The sequence below is a fragment of the Durio zibethinus genome, chromosome 13 (genome assembly GCF_047325235.1).
Source record: "Durio zibethinus cultivar Kanyao isolate XHJ-2024 chromosome 13, ASM4732523v1, whole genome shotgun sequence".
In the NCBI taxonomy this organism is placed as follows: domain Eukaryota; kingdom Viridiplantae; phylum Streptophyta; class Magnoliopsida; order Malvales; family Malvaceae; genus Durio; species Durio zibethinus.
The window spans coordinates 11,014,471-11,030,331 of record NC_143174.1 but is presented as its reverse complement, the minus strand read 5'-3'; the positions used below and the strand labels follow the sequence as shown (position 1 = coordinate 11,030,331).

Genomic DNA, 15,861 nt, shown 5'->3' with positions numbered 1-15,861 from the left:
TTCTTTTTTTTCATTTGGGTTGTTTGTATTTGTTGGCCTTTTTTTGTGGTTGTTTGCTAGTAGAGATTATGTTGATAGCTCAAAATGAGAAAAGGGAGGTTAAGTTTTCATGAAGAGTCCACTGATTAATAGGGAAAAATGGTTGATGTTTTCAATATAAGCACCCAATCTTAGCTTGATCTTAGTTGGACCTAATAAACACCTGACAATCCTTAGTTTGTCATTGAAGGATTTGCTCCAGCTTCATCAGTAGAACATGTTAGTCATTTTTTTTTATTAGGTTTTTCTTTAATTGGTGATAAATCTTTTATGAGTGTTGAAATTTGAATATATTTCACATGTAATTTGATTTTGAACGAGTTTTTGTTTGAAATTTTTGGATGGCCTTTTGTTTTCTACATTTAATTCTTTCACAATGAGCTACTTATACTATGACTGTGTTCACCAGTTTGAAATTTGTAATTTACTAAAAAAAATTATTGAAGGTAAATTGAAGACTTATTTTTAGTTTTTTATGAGAAAAAAAAACACGTGCTGAGCATAATTCATATTTTTAATATTATTTTATTTTTTTCACTTCAAATGTGTTTATTAGGTAAGCAAAAAGTCACCTTAATAATAATAATTCATTATATTATGTGAGATAACAGTGCGTGTGTTCCATGTCATTTTTTTCATCTAAAAAGTCTTAAATTGTCTCAAATCAATAACGTTTGATATTTATTCGAATAAAATAATAATTCAGTCATGAATTGGGCTACACCTCAAACATTTAGTCATAAATTAAGCATTTACTATTTTTTACAAAATTCATACTATTTTTTACAAAATTTATCTAATTTAAAAAATCCTAAGAACCTTAAAAGAAGGCAATGGCAAAAAAAAAAAAGGGAGGACAGAAAAGGAAGCCAAATGAGATGCCATGTAAACACCTTCATTAATATCTTTTTCTTAAAAAATTTAATGTATAGATCTTAAAAAAATAAAATTGTACCAAAAAAGAAAAAAATTCAAGAGCCATATTGACACCTCAATTATTATATTTTTCTTGTAAAATTATCTATTGTAAAAAAGACAAGAAAAATAAAAAAGTAATAAAAATATCAAATGGATCTAGCATAAAATTTGAAAAAAAAATTACTTATTAAATATGAAAAAAGAACAAATTGAAAAAGAAAAAGAAAATAGAAAAAAATGAAAAAAAAAAGTTCATGGGGTGTGATATAGGACCAAAAATAATTAGATAAATAAATAGATTGATAAAGGCATAAAATTTGTTGGATTAGGACATAAATTTGATCGAAATTAAATTCTAATTAATCATGGATTTCTTTTTTTTCTCTTGAATTTTTATATTTTTATTTTATATTAACTTTTTTTTAAAGAAAATCTATATTAAAATCACATTTGAATTCATTATGGAGTACTCCTAACACTACAATATTTTTATCTTGATAAATAACAATTAAAAAAATAATTTATATTGATTCCTATGGGTTTTTTTTTTAACTCAAAGAAGAAATAAAGAAATTATAGATTTTTTTTTTTGTTTTCTTCATTGAAATATAGATTGAAATCCTTTGTTGTAAGTTTTACCAAAAAATTTTTCAAACATTTGACTCATAAATAAACAACGTATAATTTTCTTATATCAAATAGCATATCTGAATCCTCTTTTATCCACTCTCAAGTAAGAGTTTTAGTAAAAAAATACATACAACTTTAAGGCTTTACTTGATTGGAAGAATGGAAAAAGATGAGAATAAAAAATTTATTAATCTAATTGTTAGACTACAAAATAGGAAAGTTGTTATGAATTTAACTATTAAATCAACAAGTTTTTCATCATCACCTCTATCCTTCATTCCTACCCAACAAAACCTAAATGAATCAGTTTCAATTATGACTTTGGTTAATGAAATAGTTTGTAGATCCCATATTTGAACATATTATAATCATTTGGTTTTAACTTCATTGATTTTTGTTTTTTAATAATAAAAAATCAACTTATACTTAGACTCTATTTGGTAATCATGAAAATCATTTCTAGAAATCAATTTCTATGTGTTTTCGGTGTATGGAATGAAAAAAATAATTTGGTCAATAGAAATTAATTTTACGTCAATGAAAAAAAAACATCTCATGCAAAAATTATCTTTTATTTCTTTACAACAGAAGATAATTTTCAAAACAACCACAAAACACCATTGCTCCTAATTTCTACTAACAAATTCGTAAACCCATTTTAGACCCCAACCCATTATCATCACTAGCCACCATTAAACCTGCAAATATCTCTTGATTCTTCACTTTTACCTTCAAAGTGACTTAGATTTAACCATTATTGAAGCAAGAAGGTAGCCCAAAATGGATTTGCTATCGAATTATCTTTTTTTTATTCATTTTTATAGTTGCCTTACCTATGAGACTTACAAATTTCCATCACAGGTAGCCACTAAAAAAGAAAATGACACTAAATTTATTGATCCATGAACACCTTTGCAAATCCCTTTCTCTAATAGCCATGGCTAAAGTTGCCTAAGACCCACAAACACGCTTGTAGTCTTTTCTCTCTGTGAACAACCTTTATGTCTCTTTTAATTGGGTTATTGACCAAAGCCTATTTAAGTTGTTATCACCATAAATGTTGCCTTTCTTCAACTAGGTTTCCATTTTATTCAATATTTATTGACTTCTTTAAAAAGGATAATGAGTGATTTTTTTTTTTAAAGTTCTGAAAGGTGGGATTTTTTTTGTAAAATTGTAAAAGATGAATGGTTTTTTTTTTTTTTTTCATATTGCTCAGTTGTGAATGTCATATTTGGGTAACTAAAACTGGATTGTGGAATTTTAGATGTGAAGCTACAAATTTTTTTGTATTTTTCACTAAATGCCAAACAAAAGAAAATAATTTCTAATAAGTTTACCAAACAACTAAAAGCATTTTCGTTTCTAAAAGTTAATTTTCACTGAAAATATTTTTTTCTAAAAGTTCATTTTTGGTTACCAAATGGATCTTTAGACTTTTCAATGTCAGACTTTTACATAGAAACTCAAAATTTTATACCAATAGTCTAACATGAAATCAAATTGTTGCATTATTTATAATTAATTCCTATATGCACTATTGGTGTCATTCTAAAATCTTTTCTTGTAATCTCACTTTTAAACTTTTTTTCTCTCACTAAAGTTAGACCATCCCTCTTTAGATGATTTTGGTTGCCAAGAATCACCATGTCAACTGCCATCCACTATCGATGCCAGGCTCTTTTTCAGTCAAAAAATTCACTATAACTTCACCTCAATCTTTTTTTAACCATTCCAACCTTAAATTTCCTAAAATCTATCCCTAAAATCCTAGATCTATAAACAAAATCGTGACCCAAACACCCTTAAGACACTAGTCTTTGCCACTCCAAATAGAATAGCCTTCCAATATATTTCTTCCCTTCACCTATTTTTTCACTTTATCTAGTTAGAAGTCCCAAAAGCCCCTAGATCTTCCTAAAGTTGAAACTCACTAACCTTTGTTTGGCTATTTTCTTGCTTCTTAAAATGTCGATCGTCGTTGTTCCAAATAGAATAACCTTCTAATATATTTATTTCTTTCACCTATTCCTTCTTTTTACCCATTAAAAGTCCCAAAACCTCTTTAGATCTTTCCAAAGTAGAAACCTATTAACCTCTATTTGACTATTTCTTTCTTCTTGTTGTTTTTGGTTATTAATTATTATTTTTTTTGTTATTTTTTCTTGTGTGCCTTCCTTAGTAAGAATGAAGCTTACTATTTTTATTATTGTTTTATGTAATTTTGGTGGTGGTTGTTTGGTGAGTTTTGGATAAATGGGTAAGGAGTGGTGGTTACATTATGTAGAGATTATGATAACACTAGTAGGATCGAGATCAACAATGGAGAAGGGGCAATAGAGAAATTGTCAGTTGCTTTTTAAACAATGTGTTTATGGAAAATGAAATAAAAAAATCTAAAAAAAAAAAAATAAATAAATAAATATAAAAAAGACATTATAGACATTGAATTTTGTCTAAATCAATTTGAGTTTGTTCAATTTCTACACTTAATATGAACATTTCAATCTAAGCCAATTTAAGCATTCTAGTCGGACTCGTTTGAATTTTGATTTAGATTACTCATTTTTATATTATTTTTTATGGGTCAAGGCCAACTACAATTTAGTTTGGATCAATTTAAAATTAGGTCATATAAGCTTAGAAGCCTAAATCTAATAATGAAAAGCCTAATGGAAATTCAAAATCTAATATTTGATTCTAAGGCCCAAATTCATTATTTTTAGAATTAATTTGATTTTAAGGCCCAATTTTGGTTGATTACTTTAATTAATTAAAAACTTTCAAAATTTTCCAAAAAAAAATCAAATCAAAAAATGAAAAAATGAAAAAATGAAATTAACAAGATCAGTCAGACAACTTTGCCTTTCCCTCTCTATTTTTTTCAACTTCTAGTTTTCACCATCCTTTTACCCACTATTTTTTAGCATGGATTAGTAAAAGACCCATTGTCTTAAAAGCCAGTAAGGACCATTACCCCAAGAGTAGCAACTCTCTTACCTAAGCCAACATGCTAAAACACCCATTCCCAAACAACATCTTTAGAGGAAGAACTTCGATTTTAAAAGAAGACCTTAACCTCATAGACAAGGAGAGGCCATTGATATAAAAAAAATCTAATTTGCCCATTAACCAAAACCTTCGCCAGACACCACCTTTTGCCTTGAGTAGCCATCAACAGCTCAATCTCTGAGTCATCCAAAACCCATCCCAACTGATCCATTGCCAGTGCAAACAAATATCACAATCCACCACCATTGCGACCACCTATAAAACACTTGAACTCAACTTAAGATCCCAACCCCTCCAAAATTGAAATCAATCTCTAGCACCTCACAACTACCGTTACCCCACCTTACCAACCACCACTATTTATAACCTTTACAAGCTTGACATAGTCCTGCAACCACCATTAGCCACATAAAAAAAAGGTAACCTACAATTAGCTACACCTAAAATAAGTCGAACCCTACATCATCAATAAACTACCTTAAGTCAAAGATAAATAGTAAAAAACAAACCACCATAAAAAACTAACAACCAGATCTAAAAAAATCACACCTAAAACAACAAAAATAATTTTAAAAAAAAAGCATAATATTTTAAGAAAAGAAAAACCTCAATTAGTGCCAACACAAGAACAAAGTCAAGAAAAAAACAAAGACAATTTTGGTTGAAGAATCTGAAGGTGTTTCAACCAAGAAAAGAAAAAAATAAGAAAAAAAGATATAGAAGAGGGGTAGTCAACTGACTATCGACAATGTTAGGAAAAGAAGACTCAATTTTGGTTGAAGAAAAGAACGAAAGTTGCAACAATAAAGAGAGAGAGAAAATAAAAAATGAGAGAGAAAAAAAGAAGAGGTGGAGTTGTTCAATATCTAGTGATAAGAGAAGGCAATGTAGCGACGGTAGACTTGTCGATGATCTAGGATATGGAGACCTGGCGATCATGTATTCGTATCATATTTTATACAAAAATTATGTGCCATAGTTTGTATCGATATGAAAATATAAAATATAATTTTTTATTTTGTTAAACCCATATATAGTTATTGCAATCGTAATGGTTTCGAGGGGGTTCACTAGAAAAATTTGAAAACAAAAAGGATTGGTCATCAATCTTTTTTTGTTAGGTGTGATTGACCACCCATTAAAGCTTATCCTTCTGATAAAAATTTTGAAATTAATTAAAACTATTAGCCTTGAATTGATCCTTATTTTGAAATGACAAAACATTAAGCTAAATAACCATGATCAAGCTTTTGAAAAAGATTTATTTAATATATGTTCTTAAGTTTTATATTTTGGTACTAAATAAATAATATGATTTTTAAGTTTAAACAAACCTTTTTTTATGTTTTCTTATTTTTCAAATCAAAATTATCTTTAAACATTTTTATGAAAGTCCAATTATTGTATTTAAAGTGAATTTATTCATTTTAGGCTTAATACAATTTTGATAATATTGGTTTTGAGAAATAGATTAACTTAAGAAAGTTGTTTTTCAAGAACAAAGTTTTCCAACATTGAATTTGTTTTATTTTTTTGTATTAATTCAAAAAGTTTTAATATTTGAATTTTAAATGGTTGGAAAACGTCTACTTTCTAATTGATTAAACAAAATCAAAATCCAAATTTTTTAAGAGAAGATTTTGAATTTTTACTAGACATTTTTGTAGTTGTCTAAAAACTGCACAAATGATAGATTTAAAAATTCACTATAATTTGTACACAATGAATTAAGTCATGAATTTTATATGAATAAAAATCCCTTTAAGTCTAGTTTCCAAATCTTCAAACAATTTGTGATTTGGATATGTATAACTCAAGATATACTCAAATTAGTAAGTAGAGTGCAAAATAGGAGACAACCATCCAGTTTTGACAAGATCAATCCCTTCAGGGAAGGGATCAATTGGTTTTCTACCCATAATAGAATTTTAGCTCCAAGATTGCAAAAGAAATTGATCACCCTATAGAGGGGATCGATCACCCCCTTGAACCAATTGATCCCCTCAAGGAAAGGATCGATCGGGTAAGCATTTTCAAATGCATAATTGGTTCCAATACATGAACCAATCGATTCCCTCATGGAAGGGATCGATCAGGTCATGATTTTCAAAGGCGTATATGGCACCTAAACATGAAACAATTGATCCTTTCATGGAAAGGATCGATCGAGTTTGGGTAAAATCACTCTAACGGCTACTTTTTCATGCTTTCAATGGGCATTTTCTTTTTCCAAGCTTCCCTAACAGCTAGTTCTTCAATTTCTCTATATATTGGTCACTCTAACACATAAAGATGATTGATGAAACAAGGGAGCAAGAGCCAACAAATTTTTTTTTTATTTTCTCATAGAATCAAGAGTTGTTAGAGCTTAAAATTCATATTTTTTGTATTTGTTGTATCCAAGCAATATTGTGTTCTTCATTCATTATATTTCTTTGTACTTCATTAGGTGAACACTTAGCCTTTTAGAGATATTTTAAGTTTGTATTTTTATTAAATGATTTTATAATCAAAATGTGAGGTATCCTCTTGAATTTGTGAGATTGAGAGGTTACTAGTTAGCCTAGAAAGTAAAGAGTATAAGGTTTCTATCTAAGCCTTAGAAATAAAAAGATAAGGTTATATTTTCAATTCAAGATTAGTGGATTGAAGCCTTGGTGAGGACAATCAAGAGAGAGGACATAGGTGCCTTGTGGAAAAGGACCAAATAAATCATTATGTTTGATTTCTCTATCCCTATCTCTTTATTTTGATTATAGGTTATATTTGCTTAAAGTTCATCAATTCATTGTTATTTGCATCATATTTTGATATTGGTTTTAACTTTCATCCAATTATATTGAAATCATTTGTTAGGAAAGAATTTTGAGAAACTCAATTCATCCCCCTTCTTGGATCACCATCTCATTTTAAAAAGCTAACAATTGGTATCAAAGCTTTTGTCTTTTTCTATAGGTTTAACCATATTGATTAAAGATTCTATGACTCAATTTAGGTTCCAAAATAGTGAGAAAGTTTTCAAAGCTTCCATGTTTGATAAATTTGAATTTTATGAATAGAAGAGGATGATGAAAATGTTCATAATGGCCTAAGATTTTAAAGTTTGAAATGTGATAGAGAAAGGATTGGAATTCCTTCAAATGATGCAAACTATATGAGGTAAGTGATGGATGATGCAAATGTCAAGTGCATTCTCTATTAAGCTCTTGACTCTCATAACTTTAACTTAGTCTTAAATTAATCCATTTCAAATGAGATATGGAGAAAGCTGGATAAGCTACATGAAAGATAAATTTTCAACCAAAATGCATCATGTCTCATGGCTCTTAAAGAGACTAAGGTAACCTTTAACTTAATTGACTTAAATTCATATACTTTTGATAAATTGCAAAATGCCTTTGATGAGTTAGTTATGGAATTTGAGCCAATGAAAATGAAATACAAGAAAATAATTTCAAAATTGAATGTTGAAAATGATTTTTTGATAAACGCAAAAAATATTTTGGAAAAAGAAAATGAAAATCTAAAAATAGATTTTAAAACCTTTCAAAATAGAAATGAATTTCTAGAAAAAAAATATTGTTTTGAAAAAAAAAATTGATGAATTGATGAATGAAAAACAAAAGCTTTTAAAGAGTTCATTCAATACTAAAATGATTAAATCCAATTTTTATAATTTTCATGGTCATATTATACATACTTGTCCTATTAAATATGTTTGATAATTTTGCTCTTAAATATGTTTGAGATGCTTGTTGAAATTGTTTGTGATGTTAAATTGCTTGAGCATAATTTTGTTGATGAATTTTTTATTAATGCTTGGTGTGATTATTTATGTGCTAAATTATTTTTATATTTATGCACAAACTTAGGGGGAGCACTCCAAACTTAATGATTTTGAGACTATCTTTTGCTTTGAAAATGATTTTTGCTAAAGTCAAGCCTTAAGACATGAAATTTTGTTTTAGCAAGTTTTTAGTTGTAAAATGAATTTGAATATCCTGATTTCAATGATTTAAACTTGCTTAAACAAAGAAAACTTGATAACTTGTATTGGTTAGTGTAGCATGCAAGTTTTAAAAGATTTCAGAGCTTAAAATATCAAATCTTGTTTTTGAACATTCATAGGCATAAAAACCATTTGGACTTCTTCAAAGTGTGATATAAAAACTTTTCTAAATGGTTTGAAAAGCTTAAATGTGTGTTTAAACATATTTGCCCATGTTAATAGCCATTTTCAAAGAAATATGAGATTAAGAATTGACTTTTTGATTTCCTTGTTTCTAATGCCAAATGATCACTTAAACAACTTTGTTTTGTTATTTGAAATTTGTTGGAACAGTTCAAGTAGGTTAAAAATAAGCTTGACTAGTTTTGAGATTTATTAAGGTATTTTTTAAGCAAAAATGAGTTTTAAAGTGCAAAAATCAAAATCCTAGACATATTAGGCTTTGAATGATTTATCCTATGCTATTTTGCATAAATATACTTGTTTGAATGATTTTAGCATGATGGAACTGATTTTTGTGATTTTTATGCATATTGATTTATAATTCTTGAATATGCTTATATGACCATATTGATTAAAATTACTTAATTTGTTCTTAATGCTTGGATAGTGTGAAATATTTTTTAAACTTGATTGTTATATTCTAAATTGTTATAACTCTTGATTTATGAATTGATAAACATTTTGTGCTTAAGTGATATATATTGATTCTTTGTTCATCTATGTTTTTGGTCAAGACGTGTGCTCATATAATGATTAGTTTAACTTGACCTTAATACTTACGATTTAAAAGTGCTTAAATTATTTATTTTTTAATTTGTGAAATACTTTTGTGAAATGTGCTTATTTTTGTGCTTAAATGTTTTATTAATTTTGTGAAATATTTTGGATCTTGTGCTCAATTGATATATCTCTTGATTTGTGATTTTGAATATGATGAACTACTTGCTTGTAAATGATATGTGTTATTGGTTCATCTATTGTTCTTGTCAAGTGTGTGCATATATGATAAATATGATTTTTATTACCTGACATTTTACAATATGACTTAAGTAAATGATTTTTTTATGATGCTTATTTTTAGCTTAAGTCATTATTGATTATGGCCTATAATTTGTGTAAACATATTTATGCTTTTGTGCTAAAATTTTTTTGAATATGTTTTTGATGATAAATATGTCTTCATTGAGTTTTTAGCTTTCATATAGCCCAAAATTTATTTTGACATATTCTTTGGTGATTTCTTGAATATATATGAATATTGAATTTATCTATTTTGTGTTCATGAATGCTCTAAAAGGTTTGATTTTTGAACATTACATAAAAACTTTTGCTTTAGTGTTATTATTGTGCTATTTGATGTTTAAATTGATATATGGCCTCTAGCTTAAGTTTATAAATATATCTCCCCTGCAATTAACAACTTGTGCTTAGTGAATAAATTTTTTTTTTGTCTATAATGACTTAGAATATGGAATTCATTTCTAACAATTGGTATAATTTTCATCAATTGATATTTTTAATGCTATTAATAAACACTTATTTGTCAAGAATATTTTTTAAGTCTATGCTAGGAGATCTTGAAATAAGCATGAATGAACTTACATTTTTAGGATAAGTGGAACAAGCAAAGCAAGTCATCTTCATCAATCAAGCCCAAATACATCAAAGACTAGCTCAAATGATGTGAAATGGAGGATTTAAAGCCTCACTTAATTACAATGAGCACAACAACATAGCTTGATAAGGATAAAGGTAATTGTATTAAATCTATACTATGTGCCTATGATTTATAATGTTTAATGCATGATTTGATAAATGCTTATTTTGATATGTGCAAAAATGAGATATTATGTTTGAATTTGTAAACACTTTGCACAAATTAATCACCAAGCTACTTGATAGAATTTGTCTTAACTTTGTTAAATGTTTGGATTGATTAATATTCATGCCTAGTTCTTAATTACATTGATTAATAATTTTTAATGCATAAATATTTTGTCAATGCGTGAATCCTTGAGCACGGATGTGAGTTAAATTGATTGATTTCTTTAAACATGTTCATTGATTAAGATTACTAAAATAGCATATACCACATTATGTCTAAATGTTTGTATCTTTATTGGTATACCGCTATATGTGATTTGAAATGTTTTTGCATATGCTTGCATGATTTTGATTGAAATATATATTTAGATACTTGCATATGTTTAGATTAAGCTCATTGTTATGCGTTGAAATAAATTGGATTATATTTGAATAATTATGCTTTTCTTATTTCTTTGCTATAGCATATGTGCTCATCATGTTTGAAAAATCATACTTATATAATCTTTTTGATGACATGATGATAATTGAACCTTATTACTCATTAGTATTCTTGCTTTATTAAATTCATATGAGCTTTTGGTTCTTGTTTGGATAGGATAGCTTATGACATATTACTATTATCATTTATGCATGTATTGAATGAATCTTTCATATGCTTGAGTATGTGTGCTCTATGAAAGTTGTTGAATAAAATTGATAACAATTGGTATCAAAACTGGTAAAGAATTTTTTTGTTTTTTTTACTTTCATAGACACTTGTTTATGTGTCTATCATTGATATAGCTTGTACCTTTCATGCAAAATTATATGTATCTTAAATTGATTAATTCTTATTTTGAAAAGAAGGAGAAATCTTATAATACAATTTTACTTGATTTATTGTGTGATAACAATTCGTATGCTTTATGATAACATATCTTTAGCAATTGGTATCATAACAATTGTTATAAGCTTGTATGCATGTGCTTGAATTTATGCTTAATTGCTATTGATGTTTTAGGTTCTAAGCACATCTTATCCTAATATGATTTCTAAGTAGATTGTATATCATTCATTATCCTTTGCTCATAAATTTCATGTAGTAAATTTGATGACTTGTGCTAAAATGCTAAAATTGGATACACTTATATTTTTGTGCTTGAATACATGTATGTAAATTTCATTGTGCATATTATACTTGATTACATGTATTCAAAATACTCTTGATATTATTGGTATCAAGCATTTTATCCTATGCCTTGAATTGATATCTCTTTCTTTTGATATAGCAAAAAGGAAGAGAGAGTTTAAAGATATTTCTTCTTATATGCTTATAGCAATTGATATAGGAGCTTAAACATATGGTATAAAGAGCATAAACAAAAATGAGAAGAAATGTTTCATGAATATATTTGTTAATGATGCCTTTTTGTGTTTATTTGCTCATTAATTTACTCATGCCTTTTTGCTATAATAAAAAGGAGGAGAAATATTATATGGACAAATTTGCATTTGATTGTGCTTATGTGATATATATGCTCTAACATATGTTTGTTAAGTTGTGATACATAAATTGAGAGGGAGTTTGCTATTTAAAATAAATATTTTGGCTTACTTTTTATTTAATAAAAAATAAGAAATGAATTTTTATAAAAAGAAATGAAAAGAAACTATTACTTAGGCTAAATTATAAGTATTATTTTATATTCTTTAAATATTAATTTTGAGTATAAATATGAACCATTAAGGATGTGACTCTTAAAAAAATCTGAGTAGTGATTTTTAAAATATTCTTAGGTGAAAAAATTTCTTTTAATATTATCAGAGTATTAAAATATTTTAGGAAAATTTTCAACATATAAGGTTTTTATTTATCTTTCAAGCAAATGATTAATGAAAAAAAAAAGATATTTTGGTTGTAGTAAATCAAGAAAATCATTTTTAAATATCAAACTTAAAATTATTTTATCAATATTAAAAGAAAACACATGATTTATAGATACCTTTTTTAAAACAGATGCTATGAAAGTGTTAATCCTTCCTCACACGTAACTATACTCTCGAACTTAATCTTATTTTTGCAAACCTAATAATTATCTTTTTAATAAATTTTAATTAATTTTAAAATTTTATTAAAAATATGAGTTTTAATAGATAGCTAATCATACCTAACCTAAAAAAAAAATTGATAATGACTATTTTTTTTAAAAAAAATCATCTAATAGCTCTAAAACCGTTATGATAGACATTAATAGGAATCACCATGTGGATGGTGAGAAGTGGTCAAATTTTGGTCAAATGACCATAATTTATGTTATAGATAAGAGAAATATTTTGTTTAATAATATATAAAATAGAAATATTTAAAATTAAAATATCAAAAAAAATTTAATATTAATATTTCAATTTTTAATTTTTTAATTAAAATTAAATAAATATATTTTTATTTATATAATAATATTTTAGATTGCGTCAAATCAAACTTGAGCTTAAAATATCATGTCCAAAGTTTGGCATGAGTAAATTATAAAAATATTTAAAACTAAAATATTAAAACCTTTTAATATTAATATTTAAAAATGTTTTTAGTAAAATTTAAAAAATATTAATATAATATTTAGTTGAGTCAATTCCCTCAAAATTCACAAAGCTAAGCTAGGTTGCTGCTTATGATTAACCAAAGTCCACTCGCCGTCTATGTTCATGACAAAACACCAGCAAGCTAAACCAAGCCAATCCAGATGAATTTAGCTAGCCTACCATATTTCCACAATCCATCCACATTTTCATTTTACAAGTAAAAAGTAAAACCCGATCAGAACCAGAAAGGTTCGAGAAGCAGGATTTCGAAAGCACCAATTTTGAGATGAGCATTGGCAATGAGAAATTCTCATCCGACGGAGATGCTGACAAATACTAGTAGATCGTTATTTGTGAAATGGAAAACGTCTAAACCATAGGCAAAAGATAAAGATACTTTGGGACAGATTATGCAGAAAATGAAACAGAAGCCATGAAACGCATTACACAGCACCCCCTTTGACATGGTATTCATCTGTAGGAACCTGACCATGGTCAGCATTACTGTCTTTTTCAACTTCATCAAAGTGATCCTCTCGGGCATTATCAGCCAAGCGTCTAACCAAAGAGAGCTGAATCGAGGGATACAAACGCACCGCCACCGAGGAGTCTAGTCTTAGCAGTAGGGCATTCTGAGGTGTGATTGTGATGAACATTGCGAGTCAAGTGAAGGTGCTCTGTGATTGTTGGCCATAAGAGCAGAGTGAGTGCTAAGCCACCGGTAAACCTGCGACAAACGGATCAAACTTGCAGACTTAAGTTGACAGGAAATGACATGAATATGATGGTCGATTCATGATTAATGACAAATATGATTTGAGAAATGTTGGGTGGAGACGGAAGAGTGAAGAGAAGTTAATATGATGCGATATGGCAGTGGTAGCTTAATCAGAAATTTATATAATCATGGATTAGAAAAGAGAGAGAGGGAGGGACTAGTGCTTACGAGGCAATGTTGAAGAAGAAAAAGAAACTTGTGCTTTGGAAGAGAACAGAATGTGGAACGGATTTGCCTTTGTACGGTAAAACAGAGACCAATAGCCAGCGAAAGTAGAAAGCATCAGAAATGCAACCGATAGGTAGCCCAGAACCACCGAGGGATCCGATGGATACTTGCAAATAATCACATCTTTTCCAGAAATTGGAGTTCCAGCTGCAGGCTGTGATTTAATCAATTGGAATAACATTTTTTTTATCAAGAGAAAAAAAAAATCAATAAATTGACCGTCTAAAATTTATTATTGTTATTATTATTATTATTATTATTATTATTATTATTATTATTATTATACTATAGAAGTTGCGTTCCTTATTAATAAACCCTAATACTAACAGTTGCAGATCAGAGTGGACAAGGTTGAGAAAAAAATGGAGTTACCTTGTTGTTTTCGGCAATGACTCCGAAGATGAAAGAAAAGACGCCAAGAAAGGCGACGATGAGGGCCGCTCGCTTGATGGTCACAGCCATTTTTGGTTTTCGCTTTCTGCATTAATATACGAGGAGGAGGGTTGAATATCATCTCTGTCTGTGTGTGGGCAATAACTATTATTAGGAGCAAAATGATGATTGGATTAAAGAGGGTTTTCTCATAAGAAAGTTGATTGAATTGTCTTTGTGGGAGGAATGAACACATGCACACATGCATACATGCATATATACAAACCTGATCTTCCTGAATTGCTTCAAATGGGCAGGCAGCCAGGCTGAGGACTCGGAGGAAGAGTTGAATGTACCATGATTTATATGTTAGAAAATTTAAGAAAACAGAAATAATAAGAAAGAAGAAATATAGCTTTGAGGCATGAAAAATACTATTTTAAAGGTAATTATGCTTGTAGGATACAATAAAGCCTTAAAAAACTCTCTAAATAAAAAATAATGAAATTAGTTAGGCAAAAAGATTTATTTATAATAAATAAACAGTTACCAATCAAGCCAATTTAAAAAATCATGACATTATGTATAGTCATATTTTCTTGTTTAAATAAACTTTATTTAAACAGTCATATTTTCTTGTTTAGATATGTTTATTCGAACCATTCGAACCATCATGTTTTTCTCAATTCAAATATGTTTATTCAAAATTAATAATATTCCAAATAAAATAATAATAATAAAAGATTTAAAAATTAAATCTATTTACTAAATAAGCCTAAGTGCCCAAGTGCCTATCTTTGACTTTTGAAATTGTTTGACCCATTAGGAAAGCTCTTAGCAAGCCCAAATGACTTGATCCACTCCAACACTTAGCTCAATTACTTAAATAACATAGGTAATCTATTTTAAACTACATATAAATTATCTTTCTACTCAATGTGGGATATACCACATTCTAAACTACCAACAATCCCCCACTAGTTGGGAATGTTAGTGTTTAATCTTTAACCTTTCACACAAATAAATATTATGAATACAAGAAGGTATCTTTCTTTTTAAACATTCAATTAGCATATATACCTTAGAATTCTAACAAAGTTGATGGTGTCTGTAGATTAAACCTCAACTCCTAGTGTTAAAATTGAAGATGTAACACACATAATACTTATTTAATATTCTATCAGAGGTTTATAACCACTTTAGCACTATTATAGCCATGTGCTTATCCTTATTCATAAACATTTACAAGAAAGTTTTCAATTTTCTTATTGAAGCGGCACCACTTCTATGCTTTTATAGGTGGAGTTTCTTATTAATGTCTCTATTGCTATAGACATTTAATTATAAACTCCATTAAGAATTCAATCTCATCCTCCATTTACACAATGGGTTACACTATTCCAAATATTAGAATGGGTTGACTAGCGTTTACAAACACATAACAATAATTTGTTATTACCTATTAAACTTTACAATTAGAGGTTAC

General features: G+C 28.0%; 1 pseudogene; it reads right to left on the bottom strand.

The window, feature by feature from the left end:
* Positions 1–13,412: 13,412 nt before the first annotated feature.
* LOC111304040 (uncharacterized) lies at positions 13,413–14,465 on the bottom strand (annotated as a pseudogene).
* Positions 14,466–15,861: the final 1,396 nt, after the last annotated feature.